At 44.0% G+C, this 16,079-nt stretch overlaps 1 long non-coding RNA gene across 1 annotated transcript; it reads left to right on the top strand.

The window, feature by feature from the left end:
• Positions 1–384: 384 nt before the first annotated feature.
• On the top strand, positions 385–15,431 carry LOC309706734. The gene is made up of 3 exons (XR_014276783.1): positions 385–450; positions 1,307–1,333; positions 15,210–15,431. It is a non-coding gene; the product is annotated as an uncharacterized lncRNA (long non-coding RNA).
• Positions 15,432–16,079: the final 648 nt, after the last annotated feature.

The following is a 16,079-nucleotide window of genomic DNA, read 5'->3' as shown; positions in this document are numbered from 1 at the left end:
AATGTAGTGTGCACGTATAATGTTATAGATAGCAACAGGAAGTCTAGCATTGTCTGTAATCTCCAACACACGAGTTAATGCTGTTTAGTTTAGTTCACTGTATGGGTTTTGTCTCTTCCACAGGTATGTCCATGCGGCTTTCCAGGACTCGGAAGAAAGAACCACCGTCAAACCCTGCAAACCATTGGAAAGAGATCAACAAATGTCGTGTAGCTGTGATCATTTTGGCTGGATACACTAGGTGGAAGCAGCGATTTCTAATCCAAGGTACCTCAACCAAAGAAGAAGCACAGAGGCGAGCGATCCTTTCTAACTAACGGTGAGCAAAGTCCTTACACATGGAACATGTCCTGCAGCGCTAGCGAAAGAGGAGCGAAAGTACACGGATAACACCAGCTATGGTTCGTACTTGCTGTGCGGTCGGTTGTAAACTTAGATCGCACAACACCGGTAAGTTATATGTTCATATCACTCTTTATCCGGTCTTTAAGTCTGACGTCACTAGCATGGGCTCAAACGCTGCTGCAGGTCCATAAATCACTGAGAGTTGAAAAACTATCTAAAGTCTTTCATCTGTAATAAAACGATCAGCGTTCTGCTCTACCAGGTGTAACAATTGAGTTTATCATCCAGGCATCCATGAAAACGGAGTTTATGACATTTAACAGAGTTAGAAATTAGCAGGAAGTTAGCTCGCTAGCTTCTATCTAAATGAGGGATTTTGGAAACAAATTCAAACGTACAGCTGTGTTATCACTTTTTACTGTAATATTTTAAGACATTTCGTTTTAATCACAAAACATTCTGAACCTCTGTTATTGTAACATGTCAATATTTACATGTATTTTAGGATTTGCATATTCATATCAGACTAACCAAAACATCAGGTTTTCTGTTGCTTCTGATTTAAAGAATTACTTTGTATTTAATGTTTTTAACCTGAAAGGACATTAAAAGTTTTGGTTTTTCACACTTTATTAGAAAGCGACGATCTGTTGTAGAAAATGTTGTAGCCACAAGGCTTCTGTGTAGGAAATATTTGGTGTATCCTGCACTTGTGCCAACAAATATTGGTGCCTATTCTTTGCATTTCTGTAGTAATAATGCTTTTATTACACTTGCTATAGCCATGTGAGACCCTGCAGTTCAATTATCGTCTCTTTAGACTACAGTAAACTTAAAATAGCTTAAATTAATTGAGGAGTTTACTAGTTAATTTGTGTCACAGTAAATTGGATTGTGTGTGAAGAGGCTCAACAGTCTGAATCATCAAACAGTGATCTGATGAATTGTTTCCTTTCTCTAGACTGCTGATCTGATCGTCTCAAGTCTGGTAAGTAAAGGTTTTTCTGAGGTGCAGTGCTGGGAAATGTTTCTCATTATAGGAGATTCAGTGTAGTGCTGTGAGTCAGCACAGCTATTGGTGATCATCAAATCGGATTATAAGGCGTATGCAGCTAACCAAATATTCAGATAACTCAAACTATTCAACTCATTCACAATAACTCTCAACATTTTTCAGTGGTAACACAGAACAATACACTCACTTTTTCTGTTCAGTCCTCTTCCACAAATCTATCAAATTCTTCATGGATTGATCGGTTTGAACTCTGCTTCGAACGCTAGTCTCTAAACAGATGCCAGGTCCTCATGCACACACCATAATATTATGTTTAAGCACAATACGAATTACTCGGCGAGGCTCCTGACTACTGTAGCGGTAATGCTCCAACAATCCATCAAAGCTGCAGCTTTGTAGCTGCAGCGCCGTGTTTGCGCGCCGTGTAGCACATAAAATTGGGTTGAGGTCAGTAAGCACAGCCAGAATTAAATGAACCTGAATTTGAAACTGTCACGGTCCTGGGTCGTGCGACCCGGTGTTTTGTGTTTAGTCTATTTTGATGTTTATTGATTGTTTAGGTTCATTAAGGTAGTCCAGCCATTTGTATATATCACCCTTGCATTACGTCTCCCTTGCCCTTCGTGTGTTTATGTCTGTGCGTCTTGTACTGTCAAGTTCATGCTGTCAGTCATGTCACCTCCCCCTGTACTACGTCTCCCCGTTCATGTCTCATGTTTCCTGTTTTACTTTGAAGGCCTGCATTCACTGTCAGTGTATTCAGTTTCACTCCTCCTGTCCTGTCGTCAAGTTCATGTGTGTCAGCTGCGTTCCCATGTGTGGCCACTTCCCCTGATCATCCCTCATGTGTATTTAGTCTCTGTGTTTCATGTAGTCTGTGTCGCGTCGTCTGTGTTCCCACCCTCCGTGTTTCCATGCCCGGTCTGTTGTATTCTAAGTCATAGCCTTACCTTAGTTCATTCCCAGTTTAGGTTTCTGTTTAGTTATTGCTTTTGTGCTGCCCTTATTCTTGTTTGTCTTGTGTGTAGCTGTCCATACCTCAACGTTACAAAAGCTGAAGGGATGGATAGAAAGTCAGGGAGGACGGGACAGAAAAGCTGTTTTTGTGCTGGGTCAAAGTGGAAAATAAGAGCATGAAGGGGCTGCCGAGGAGGCCTCTTCGGGATCGCTGAGAGTTTCTGACGGTGGGAGATAAACTCTGAAACTTTCTACCAGCACAGCTACATCGCTCCGAGGCGTCAGAGTGAGAAAGGAACAAACCAAATTGAGTCCTCTGGAATTAATTTGAATTTTGCAGACATGTCCCTTCTACTCCCTGAATTAGCCTCTGCTTCGCTCGCTCTCTCTTATTAGCCTGTTGAGGGCAGATAATTAAAAACACATTCAAATGAGCCAAAGATGGAAATGAAGAACAAATCTAGACAGACACAAAAAGGACAGACAGGCGCCCAGATCCCCGCAGACACTGATGCAATCAGTGACCTTTGGATGTGTGCACATTTACATTCACACGCGGGATAGGAGAGAATTCATTTGCCTTTTTAGACGAGAGGGAAACAGAGGAGGAGGCGAAAGGAGGAACAGCGACAGAAGTGATGGAGGGAGACGCGAGGGAGAAACGCAAACCCAGCAAAGAAATGAAACTGAGCGTGAGCGGCAAATGCAGTGGATGGAGATGTGTTCGTGTTGCTGCTTTACCTCCTGCTGACTGTGGCGGTTACAGTCAATAAACGCGTTTTCTCACTGTGTGTTTTTTCTCAGCGTGGATTCCCGTCTCTGCACACCTGAAAGAATCTGACTCTGTAATGAACTTCAAATCAATAAAGCAGATGGGAGGCACAGAGCGGCTCAAACTGGAGTTCATGTCTCTGTGTTTGTGGCTTTCACACACATGTACGAGGAGCCGGTCGAATGATCCAGCCTGTCACCAGGTAGCGACGTCTGGGCTGAAGTGCCACAACCTGCAGTTCCTCTAACGTCCACCTGAGGCTGGTGTTTACGCCCTGATACAAGAAATGTTTCTGCTCTGATTTTCCTCCTTCAAAATAAAATTCTGGAGGTTCACTCAGAAGAGCCTGTCCTTTGTCGATGGGCACATCGTGTCCTTTGAGCTCAGTGTCCACCCTCAGACTGTGACGGACAAAACCATCAGCTAACCAAAGGTGGCCATTAATGCAACTACGTCCATTTCTGTGAAGGTTCTCAGTCACACAGGTCAAGACGCCCAGTCGCTTTTCTTTCCAAGCTCCTTATATAATAAGTGAGACGCTTTACCTCGTACTTCCGGTTAGGGAGGACGAGGCATTCCTCAGAGTCAGTAAACTGCTATTTGGCATCTTCAGTTGTTGGGTGGTGCTCCCACATCGGGGACGCAACAGTAAAAACACAGAACTTGTTGAAAGCAGTGATTCTCAGGCTTGTGGACATCCAAAGTCTCAGTTAACACATCATCAGATGAGGTGTAATCAAATGTCACCAAACTAAGAAACAATAAAACGTTACCCAGCGTGAAAACCCAACTTTCTGAACACAATAACTCGAGAACGAGGCAACATAAGATTTTCAAACAGATACCTTTGATGCATCGACTAAAAATCTTGGATGAGTTTGAATATCTCGACCTCAAAGTCAGAGATGACGTCACATGGCATTTTCGCCTTCGCTGGGAGGCTGTGGAGTAGTGCTGGTAACTGAAATGTTCCATCTAGTTTTAGCTTTAGTTAACTTCACTATAATAACCTTGAGAAGACAAACAGCTGCAGGTAAACAGAGAGAGGAGCGTTTGGCCTCTGAGCTCAGGTGGTTGTGAGGATCTGGGCGACATGATGGAAACAAATGTGTAATCGATGGAGAGAGGGACACCTGCAGAGTCCAGGCCTCAGCAGGTCAGAGGTGAGGAGGCTAACCTTGGGTGAGGACGACGCTGTCTGCCTGCAGATCGAGACCTCAACCAGCCTGCTGTCGAGCATCCGTCCTCCCACGTCATTAACTCAATAAAGGAAGGAAAATGGCACAAATGAAAACAAAGTAGACTACACGACAGTATTAATCCACCTAATCTGTTTACACGGCGCACGCTCATTTTCAGACACAAAGAAGCAGCATTTCTCGATCTCTTATTCCACTGTGACGTCTCAGCTTTTAACAACTCGCCTCCATCTTCCTCCATTATCCATCTTTCCTTTTAAGGAGTGGTGGGCCCGCCACTGCTCCTGACTTGTCAACTGTGATTTACCGTGCCATTATAAGAGCCGGGTATAAAACACAGGGCTGATAACAAATGCATGGAAAATAAAAATCTGCAGGTGTTTGCACTGCTGGGTTTGTGTGCTTTTTCAGGCGAAAAATCAGACAGAGTTTACTGAGATCATTTCTCTTCTTCTCTGACGATGCCACCAATCTCTTTCTCTCTCCATCTCTCTTGATGCCGTCTTTCTTTTCCAACTCAATCTTTCACCGTTCCTCTCTGTTCTCTCTCTCTCCAAAAGCAACGTGCATTCCTCACTGTATGATTAAGAGAAAGCGGCAGTAAAAAATAGACCCAGACATCACTGGAAAAGCACATAAATAATACTTTTGCCAGAGGGATAAAGAATAAAACGATGGCACGGCGTCTTATTCGCCATGTGTCTTTGGAACAATGTGATCTGTCTGTTAAAGCGGGACGTAGAAGTCGGGGCACACAGGGGGTGAACGCGGCATATTCATCTTTTTAATATTTGAGATAACAGGTAAGATAACTCACGAAGTTCAAGCATTACTTCTCTGACTGCTGAACATAATGAACTTCAGATTTCGAACCTCTCTATTCTCACAAGCTGTCGTGTGATGCTGCTTTGTCACCGTTACACAGAAAGCTTTCTTTGGTGTCGGTGCCGTGGCTGTGGAGCGATACCAACCCTGTTTTATAGACCCTGAGGTCTCCCGAGGAGGCAGCGGCGGTGTCAGCTGGTTCGTGTTTGTCTCCTTTTTGTTTAGAAATTCCTTTGGGTTCAGGAAACGTTTCCAGTGTGGCTAAAAAACTGACCAGTTGAGAGCGGCTGAGCTGTCTGAAGCCATAAAGCGGTCACAGGACACATTCTGCATACATGAGCCACACCAGCATCTTTGACAAACTGGCACAAATTGATACCCGGGCAGTGATAATGGGCTGGACTGTTGGGCTACAAGACGTGCTAAAAGAATGATGATGTTAAATCTCGTGTTGTTCCTGGTTTATTCCTACATGTTCCCTGCACAACATGATTTATACACAGATCTGGCTGTTTTTTAAAGGAGCAGGATGCTTGCAGTTTTTGTCCCCAGTTTGCTATCATGAAGTCCTGTTTTTCTTAGAGTGCACTTCAGTTCAGGATGATCAATAAGGTTGTAAATCACAGTCTGCATTTCTGCAGAGAGCTGCTTGCAAATCATCAAGGCGTTAACAAATGTTGATGGGGAGTAAAATTATGTAGATGATGTTGAATATTTTCTAATTTACTGGAAAACTGGAGGTAAGCAGCAAGACAGAAATGACTAAAAACCCCAAAAAGTGTATCTGAGAAATGAAAGGACAGAAAACTGGGCTGGTGATGGTCAGACGATGAAGAAAGCGGTCATCTTCAAACAGAGCATCGCCCCGGGAACATCGCTGTGATCTCGCAGAGTTCACAGGTCCTCCGAGCCCAAGCCAAAGAAGCTGATGACATCATTTTTTTTGATTTTTATTCCTCACATGAAACATCCAGGCTCCGGTGTGAGAATTTAAAGAGAAACATGATTTCTGACTGTAAATATGACCAAAGATGGATTACATGCAAAATATTTCCTCCGATAGGTCTTGTTTTTAATCATTCCAAGAGTTCAGTTCAAACTGTTGATGTTTCCTGTTTTCTAATTTGTTTGAATACAGCAGAGATGAAGCATTTTATACTTGATCAATCTCCAAAACTGAAAAATAAAGCAAACACCCAACCACCAAACACTGCAGTTCCTCTAATGTCCAGCAGGGGCAGCAGTGAGTTAATCCCCATAGACTGCCATGTTAAAACTTTGCAGCTGAAATAAACACAATTTGGCCCCTCATAACAACTTCACAATAACTCACACTTTTAACTTACAGTTTGCATTATTAGGGGCGTGGCCTCTAGCTGTCTGCTAGCTTCACCTGAACTGGACCTGTGGACTGTGTTTGTGCTGTTGGAGCCTTTTGGAGCGATTTAATGACACTAACAGAGGAGTGTGTGTAACATTATATGCTAAATGCCTCCTGTGCACGTGAAGTCGTATTTCAAGAAAGCGAACCATCTCAATTTTTTTAATCTTTTTTAGCCACAGTTTTAAAGTTTGATGTAAAAATCTTTTCTTTTTCACAGTGAATGTGGGATGGAGCAGGGAGGACACCACGGTGGGATAAAAGTCTCAGCAAAGAAAGCACAATATCCGTCTTGTAGAAGTGACAGAAAAACTTAAGGGGAAAAACCCTGACTTGTCCCCGTAATGAGGCCACTGCATCCTGAGGCGACGCTCTAAAGCCACAGATCGATAGCAGAGGAGATGGCTCTGACAAGGCTGACTCACTGAGGTTAAGACAATCACAGCATTTTTCAATCTGCAGGCCAGAGCTCACTGATCTCTGCCATCAAACTGGGACTCGACTGCTCCTCCACAGTCCTCATACTTGAATTGTTTTTTAACACAGCTTCCTCTTATGTTGGGTCATTTCCTTGGCATACCTGCTGCAGGTAGGCATGCCAGCGCTCTTTCTCAGGACGACCCACTAATGATTTTTTTTAAAAATACTGAAATCAAAATAAAATCTTGACTTTTAGAGGGTGTGGGGTGTGGCACAAGAGAACAAACTAAAGCTAAGCTCGCTCTAGAAACAAGAATAACTGCGCTGCTTCATGAGTGGATCCATCAGGGGCTTATGAGATATTGAGATAATGTTAAGTTCTAGTTATTATTAGTTTGTCTTAGTTGAGTTTAGTCTAGTTCACAGGTCTCAAACTCCAGTCCTCGAGGGCCGCTGTCCTGAAACTCTTCCATGTGTCCCTGTTGCGGCACACCTGGATAAAATTAGCAGGTCATTAGTAAGACTGACTGCATGCTGAGGTGGAAATTCAGCCATTTGATTCATGTCACAGCAGCTCATTAGTGAATGAACATGGTGCAATAAAAGTAAAAAATTTCAAACACTTATATTTACTTCAGTTTACTTGAGCAGGGTGAGGGGTTGCCTTCTCAGCAGTCAGTCTTGCAAACTGTATCCAGGTGTGTTGCAGCAGGGACACATTTAAAGGTTTCAGGCCCTCGAGGACTGGAGCTTGCCAGCCTGGTCTAGTTTCTGTTATCATCTGTGGCTCCCTGTTTATGGGTCTTTTCCTGCTTGTCTGTGTGGGTCTTCCTTGTGTCTCTATCCTCTGTCCCTGTTGGTGTGTTTCCTCCTCGTGCTCATGTCTCCTGTCTGTCACGTATATCCATGAATGTTTCCTCATGTCTCGTTCCCTCCTTCTCATGTCCTCTGTGGTTCAGTTTCTCTCTCTCTCTCCTTTGTCTCAGTGTATCTCTCCCCATGTTTCCTGTTTTATTTTGAAAGTCTTGTGTTTCCATGTTCAGTGTGTTTAGTTTTGCTGCCCCTGTGGCGTCATGTTGTTTGTGTCAGCTGTGTTTCCTCTTCTCTCATTCTGTGTATTTAGGTCCTCTGTCTGCCTCTGTTCAGTGTCAGGTCGTTTGTTCAGCTCATCTCATGTCTGTGGATTTTTCACGTCTTCATGTTTCATTTTACTTAGTTTCGTTTTTCCCCAGTTCACCTCGCCTTGTTTTCTGTTGTGCTGTCAGGCTAATAAACAGCTTTTTGCTATACTTAGTTTTCTTTCCCGTGTCTGCACCACAACACCCGGCTGCTCCGCTGTAACGGGACCCTTCGAAATCTGGGAGGTCAGATTTGATGAATCACTTACATGATACAATTATGGTGATTTGCTAATAAAATAAAATGGTAACAGACTTTACCCATATTTAAAAGAACCGCATAAATTTGTGACCCACACGCAGCATTTCATGGACAAACTATGGCATCAGTCAGAATCACCTGAGAGTGCTGCTGCAATCAGATGTTTAATCGTTAAAGCCCTCACACACAGACCTTACTCTGCCAACTTTGTGTTTCAGGACAGTCCATCTGTGCAAAGCATATATGTTCGTAATATTTTGTCACTGTGTGTACAGCTACAGAGTCTAAACTCAAAAACTTGATGAAAGCAGAGTTTAAAGCAGCGCTGCTGGATCGAATCAGATGATTCAGCTTCTCATATTCCCTCTTAATAGAAACTCATCTCTCCAGTTTTCTTCAAAAAAAGAGAAAATCTTTATTGGAAAACCTCGGCAGTGCCATCAAACATTTAAAGTGTTGTAAGCGGCGCGTATGAGCATCACTGACTTTAATTAGAAGATGCTTTAACACCATGCTGTGATCTGTGGCTCATTCAGGAAGCTCGGTTTCAGCGCAGCGGTGGATCCAAACATCAGACTGCAAACACACCAACACTGAGCTTTATTTTAATCCCAGTAACTAAACCCGAACACCCCAGTGACCCTGACGACCGGCTCGATGACGAGGTGAGGCACCTCTGAGGTCATTATTTGATTTTTGATTTTGCTTTTTACTCTGTGTCAGTAAAAGATGACTTGTATGTAATCCTGTTTGCTTCACGCCGTCTTTGCTGCTCCACACGACTTCCTGTTTGTTTGTGCGTGTGAGAGAGAGAGAGGTGGAGTGAGAGCTTGAACAGGAGGCCGGAGCTGAGCCGCCGCTGTCAGGCTTCTCTAACTACTCATTTAATCCCTCTTAACCCACACTTCACCGGGTGGCTGGAAGGCAATTTAGTTTCACAACAGGTGAAACATCTTGTTATGATTATTTTTCTTATTTCTTGTAAAACTGCAGCAAATTGAACACACAGTGGGAAGACCGGTGCATAAGGAGGTCAGAATGACCTCGGAGCGGCTGCCCCCTCTGCACAAACACAAGCTGTTGTGTTGAAATATGAGTCGCATGTTCACAGATCAAATTCTGGTAAATAATAAACAAACACAACATTTTTTAGATGGTTTTCAAATTTCAGCACTTTGCCTCAAACTGGAATTTTAGCAGTGCTGACATTATAAAAGCGACCACAGCAAGCTACAACTTTCAGTATGCACATCTGCAAAACATCAAATATTCACCTTTTCAGAGCAGATTCTTCCAAACTCACAGGGCTGCTTAAAGCTAAGGTGAAGGTGACGAAGGTGAAAACAGTCAAATAATTTAAGACCAAATAAAAAATGATCAAAATACAACAAAAACCTGCAAAAAGGATCAAACAGATACAGCAGGTTAAAAGTCACAATAAATAAATGTTAAAGGGCGACAGAGTCAGTCAGTCCGCAGCAAGAGTACGAGGAGGGAAACTGTATGGCAGTTGGTTCAACAAATGGATGAAGTATGTTTAAATATTTATATATTAAAACATACAGAAGAAAAAATACAGTATGAGCAACATATTCTCATTCTGGGCTTAGCAGACTGATGACCTGGGGGGACGCTGATGCAGAACCTGTGCAAAATGTTGTAGAACCTGTTTGCAGAGGCCAGCGGGGAGAACAGTCCACGTGGGGGTGTGAGGAGTCCCTGACCATGGTTTTGGCTCAAGACAAGCAAAGGGAAGAGAAATCTTCCAGTCAGAGGCTCCACAGTCTCACACAGACATGCAGCCGGTTGAAAGGATCTCTGTGATGTTTCTGTAAAACGTAGCGAGGATGGGCTGGCTCTCTCTCAACTCCACAATGATCTGTATGAATGAAACGTGACAATGAGATTAGCAGTGGCCTTAAACTGGATCGCTCCTTCTGAAAGTCCAGAAATAATTCACGGCGTTAGTAGAAATGGAAAATCCTTCCAGGTTTGCCGAACACAGAGAGACACAGAGAGTAGCATTAAGCTAACATTGTTGTGTGGTAGCAGTGGCTAGCCTGCTGCTGCCCACACAGCCAACGACAAGCTTTGTCGTTTGTTCACCCAGAGGCCGCTTGTGTGTGTTATTAATGAGACCATTGCACACTTTTGTTGCTACGTCCATGTTTTATGTTGCTGTGAAAGTGAAATATGAAGCTCACATCAGACGCCCCCCCCACAATGAAGCTTCCTCTTTCCTCTGTGCGTCTATAGATACGCACAGTTCGTGCACATTACAAAAACATGCTGTTGCACAAAAAAAAGCTGATCTTCATAACCAAATCTTTGTTGTTCTCTTTGCACACTGAATAGCAACACAACAGAAGTACCAGCACAGGAGGGCAGCGGCTCTGGGCCTGAAACAATGCACTCTTCATCACCAGCCAGAGACCCCCTCCTCTCCTCAACACGACCCCCGTCTCCCTCTCCAACCCCACACACTCCACATCCTCAGTGTTTCCTGCGTCACCACAGTGCCACTCTGCAGCCAGAGAGAGAAAGCGGGCAATGGATGACATGCTTTTACAGAAACTGGAAGCGAGGAGAGGACAGACTGCAGACGTACGAGGACTGCACACAGGAGAGAACAGGACAACCCAGAGGCGCGTTTCACCCTGCATTTCACGTCAGCCATTCAAAGCTGCAGCACAGGACACAACTGAACAACCTCTGTTACCTTCACAGTGCAGTATGAGTGTGTGACTGATGAGAGCTTTCTTTATTTTGTTCTTTATTTTTTGATGCTTGCACAAATAAAAACAGGACACATCTTGGAATTACACAGGAGACGGTCTGTTTCCCACTGCTTCCCAAAGACGTGCAGCGTTACAGGTACTCTCTGCTGAGGCTTTTGTTCAGTGAGAGCTGGGTCTGATGCAACAAGTCACCAAACTGATGTGCAGTCATGCAGATTTAGCTCAAGTGCATCTCTGTGTGAACAACATGCTCAAAGGTCATCATCATCATCATCACCTTTATTTATAAAGCCCTTTAAAACAACCACAGCTGACACAAAGTGCTGTACATTGGAACTGTAAAATAAAATCACATGAGATATAAATAAAAACCAAATAAAAGAAGAGTGAAATCATTAATTAAATAACTACTTCAATTAAAAGAGAAACTAAGTCTCACTGAGGTTAAAAGCCAAGGAATAAAAGTGGGTTTTAAGAAGTGATTTAAAAGTGGACAGTGAAGGGGCCTCTCTAACATGCATGGGCAAATTATTCCATAATTTTGGAGCCACGATAGAGAAGGCCCCGCCCCTCTGAGCTTCCTCCTGGATCTCGGTACCTCCAGGAGCAGCTGGTCAGCTGACCTGAGAGTCCGACAGGGTGTGTGGGGATGAAGAAGCTCAGAGAGGTAAGGCGGGGCAAGACTGTGAAGGCACGGGGGTTATATGCTCTCTTTTTCGAGTTCCTGTTAGGAGTCGTGCAGCCGCATTTTGAACCAGCTGCCGACCTGAGAGCAATGACTGACTGACCCCCACATAAAGTGAGTTACAGTCCAGGCGGAAAGAAATGAAAGCATGGATCACTGCTTCAAGGTGCTGCCTCGAAAGAAAAGATTTTACTCTTGCCAGTCGCCTTAAATGATAAAAACAAAAAGGTGACATTTGTCCGCCAACGTCTCGAGTTCTGCTCTTTGTTAAGGAAGAGATTCCGAGCTTATCCTCTGCTCTCTTCTTTAACTGGCTGTGGCTGTGTGATGACATCACTGTCAGCGTGCGAGGAATGAGTGTGGTGGGCGTTGTCCTTGGTTCAGACCAGTGTTCCTTCTGTCGCCAAGATCAAGTCAGCAAAGAGAGCAGTTAGCCAACCACTGGAGCAGCACAAAGGTGTGATGAAGAAGGTCCCTAAGAAGTAGAGCAAGCTGCTCAAACCTGAGGTCTCAGAAACTGCCAAGCAAAGACTCACAGCCTTGGCTAACTGCCTGAAGAATAAACCAGCTATTCCCTACAAAACCATCCAAAGTGTGCATTCAGCGAAACAATATAAGAACAGCCCCACCAAGGCTGGAGACGGCGCAATACTGGAAGAGCATGTGGGATCTGAGCATCCTCCCTGAACAGGATCCCATAACCATCACAGAGTGTCGTGCATGAAGCGTTGGACGGCACCAGGCCCTGACATGATTCACATCTCCTGTCTGAAGAGGCTGACTGCACCCCATGAGTGTTTGGCAGCACAAACGAACCAGCTGCTAATGGACGAGACACACCCACAATGGCTAACGGAAGGCCAGATAGTCCTGATCCCCAAGGACCCTCAGATGGGACCGCTCCCATCCAGCGATAGGGAGGATTGATAACCTGCCTCAGCACCACATGGAAGCTCCTGTCAGGCATCACAGCGGCTACGACGAACAGGAACGTGGCTTCATACATGAAAGGAAACAGTCAGAGACACCAGAGGAGCAGAACCCCAGCTACTCGAGACCGTGAGACCAGACATCAAAAAGTCGGAGGGTAACAAAGAGAGGGAAGGTAGTCAGAACTGAGGTTTATACTCTTGTAAGGCAACACTGCAGACATCGAGGAGAGCTACAAGTACCTGTGAGTCCCACTGAATAAACCCTGGTTTGGCTTCCCTAGATGAGTTTGGAGTTGTGGGTGTGACGTGTATAAAAGCCAGAGCACTGAGATCTGAAGTGATGTGCTGAACTTTCATCGAAATCTGTAATAATCACGTCCACCGTTAGAGTCACATCAGAGGTTAGAGTTCACGTTTGTATTTGTTTTTATTACATCATTTTAATTTCTTCTGTTTTTGGTTGGATTTCATCAGTGTGTTCTTCTGTTACTCAGGTACAGCTGTGCTTTGAAATATTTGAAACAATTTTAAAGAACTACATTGAACTTTGGAAGTTTTTCTCCCTCCAACAGCAGCCTAGAAATCCTCAGACTACCTACATTTTCTGCACTAATTGGATCCGTGGATGGCTTACAGCCAGAGTTTGAAACTGTTTGAAATTGTTTTGGCATCTTCTTCTTATTTTACCATGACAAATACTCTCCGCAGCTCTCCTCCCTTTGCCTACATTCTTTCAAGGTTATCCTGTGAAAGGGGAAGGCAGCGGCACTTTGTCAGCTGCATGTTTCTTACGTAAGAGTGACACCTCAGCGGCGCTCTTATGTAAGAAACATATCATCGACCGGGCCCGGTGAATTTTCTCTCCCGTCTCAGAGGTGTTTCACCCGGCAGGGGAGACGGGTTCAAAAGCGACAGAGAGGAATATTACAAACAGTCATCAGCCTGTCCTCGTTTGTCTGCTTTAAAAAACAAGTTCTTATCGTGGAGAAACCAGACAGATGGTGCTGACAACTGGCACACAGACAGAGAGAGAGAGAGAAAGGCAGAAGGAAATAAAAGAAGGAAGGAGACAGATAAACTGCCAGACAGACTGAATGCCAGGGCTCCGGGTCTCTGAGATAAAAACTGGATGTTGCTCCTTGGACATGATGGACTTCTCCCCCCCTCTCCTCTCTCTCACTAAGCTCCTGCAGCTCCATGCTCGCTTGTGCAGACCATCTGGGAAAAAAGGGGATTGTTTTTGCCGAGGGACCACGGTGCCAGCTTCCTACACCGACTGATCTGAGGGCTTTGGAAAGCCCATCTCCCCCTGCTTCAAACACAATAAACAGAATGGATGAATGTATGCCATTGTACTGTATCTCAGAGGCGGGCGGGCGGAGGGGCTGGGGGGCACAGTGTTTGGTTTCAGAGCTGGAGTGATAGCAGCACAGGGATAGAGGGGCTTAGAGGAAAACACGGAGTGAGAAACTGAGTGACAGAGCAGCCGCTCACAGCAGAGATGCCAACATGAAATCTATTAGTCTGGACACCCGGTCGCATTTCAAGTCATATGTTTACGGTTACGTTTAGCTAAACTAAATGTGATTTTTCATCATTAATCTCATATGTACCGTTTTTTTTGTACTTTTACCTCAAAGGATTTTCATGTTGTGCCTGCAGGAGCTCCTTGCAGACACTCCTGCATCTGATCCATGCTGCAGATCTGCACCTGCAGTAGTGAGCTATACAACCACTGATCTGCATCAGTGTTAAACTGCTAAACCTTTTTTCAGTTTTACAGTTAACTAGCAAGACTGTCAGAGCTACTAGTTCAGCCAAGAGGAGCCTACAGCATGAAAATCCAATTGGATCAGACCAGTTTGGGATTTGGATCTCGTGCCACAGAGTCACTAGTGGATAAAGATCTAATGATGAACTAGTACTGATGAGGAAAAAACAGTGTATACCTCTTAATGGTCAAACAGCCTTTACCAGGTGAAAATTAGGCCACGCCCTCAACCATGCAAACATTAAGGCTTAAAAGTCAGGAATTAAAATAGGACATGATCTATAGACAACAAAAAGAGTTTTTGTGTCAGACTGCAGTCATGTTTATTCGTTATTATGAATCTCTGGCTCTCTTCCACAGCATGTCTTTGTCCTGCCCTCCTTCCTGTTTGTTAGCTAAACTTTGTCTTTGACTATGAAAGTCAAACAATGTCAGAAATCAGTAATAATATGTGATATATTCTGTGAGGCCTGGGCTGAAGATGATTTTGCCAATTTTGGTGACGATTTAAAAATGAATGTGCTGTATAATGTTTTATATTTGACCTTGTCAGTGCCTAATTTCAGTCCTCTTCACCACTCGGCCTCAGTGTGCAGAAGAGGAAGATGTAAAAGGAAAGGTAGAAAGGTGGCAGCTGTGTCCACAGCTTCAGCGCTCAGCCTCTAATAACAGCTGATTCCTGCTGCCGGCTGATAAAGCCATAGGTGTGCTGCCTCACCCTGATACCGCTGCTGCACACCCAAATCTCATTTTGACCAGAGATTGTCTGTTTTTATGTTTTTTGTGCAGGGTGGAGAAGGAATGAAGCAATGACTCTTGGAGGAGGAGATGGAGGCCGTTAATATGATGCAGGTGAGATCCGTGCAGTAAGGATGCCATCTGCTGTCGGTGAGAGCTCACAGAACAGGCTGGAATATGTAACTGGTACATATTTACCCCTTAATGGTCTCACCACGAGATGGTCTCTAACAATGAGACTTACACTTGGTGTAGCAGCACAGTAAATAACTATTAAACATGTTTTATTCATATTATTATCTAAGTTAGCTGCCAGACTTGTATCTGTTTCTTTAATCAATGATGAAGGTGAACATGTATCAGGTAGCTGACTCTGTGGTTTCCAAGTGATTTGATTGGTTTTGGATGCACTGTGTGTTTCAGTAAGAAGCTCGTGGGATCAGTAGCTGGCAGTTATTTTAAAAGATCCTTTATTTAAACCCAGAGTTAAACAGGAAGCTTGGACCAAAGTGTAGGAAAAGCAGCAAATGATCCCAGATCTGAATAAGAAGAAGACAACCTGACAAAGACACACAGACTGAGCTCACAGAGAGGAGGGTAACGAGAACAGGTGAGCTGAGACTCTAACCAGGACAAGAAATACACAGGAGGGAAGTAAAAACACAGAAGAGCACACCAAGAGATGACTTTCAAAATAAAGCAAAAGAGACAAGGGACAGAAAAATGAACAAAAAGCAACTAAGACTCCGTGCCAGGTTTCACTGACTAGTGTCCGTGGCTGTTTATTCAGAAGAAAACATGATAAATGTTTAAAGAATAAAGACAAATGTTAGAACAAAGCTATTATTTGGGAAAGCATTGGTTTGTTAGGAAAAAAAAGAATTTAAGGTCAATATTATTATTTGATCCCCATGGCGGCAT

Source organism: Aulonocara stuartgranti (assembly GCF_965226115.1).
Source record: "Aulonocara stuartgranti genome assembly, chromosome: 5".
Taxonomy (NCBI): domain Eukaryota; kingdom Metazoa; phylum Chordata; class Actinopteri; order Cichliformes; family Cichlidae; genus Aulonocara; species Aulonocara stuartgranti.
Note: the sequence above shows the minus strand (reverse complement) of the source record. Positions and strands in the feature narration are given on the sequence as shown.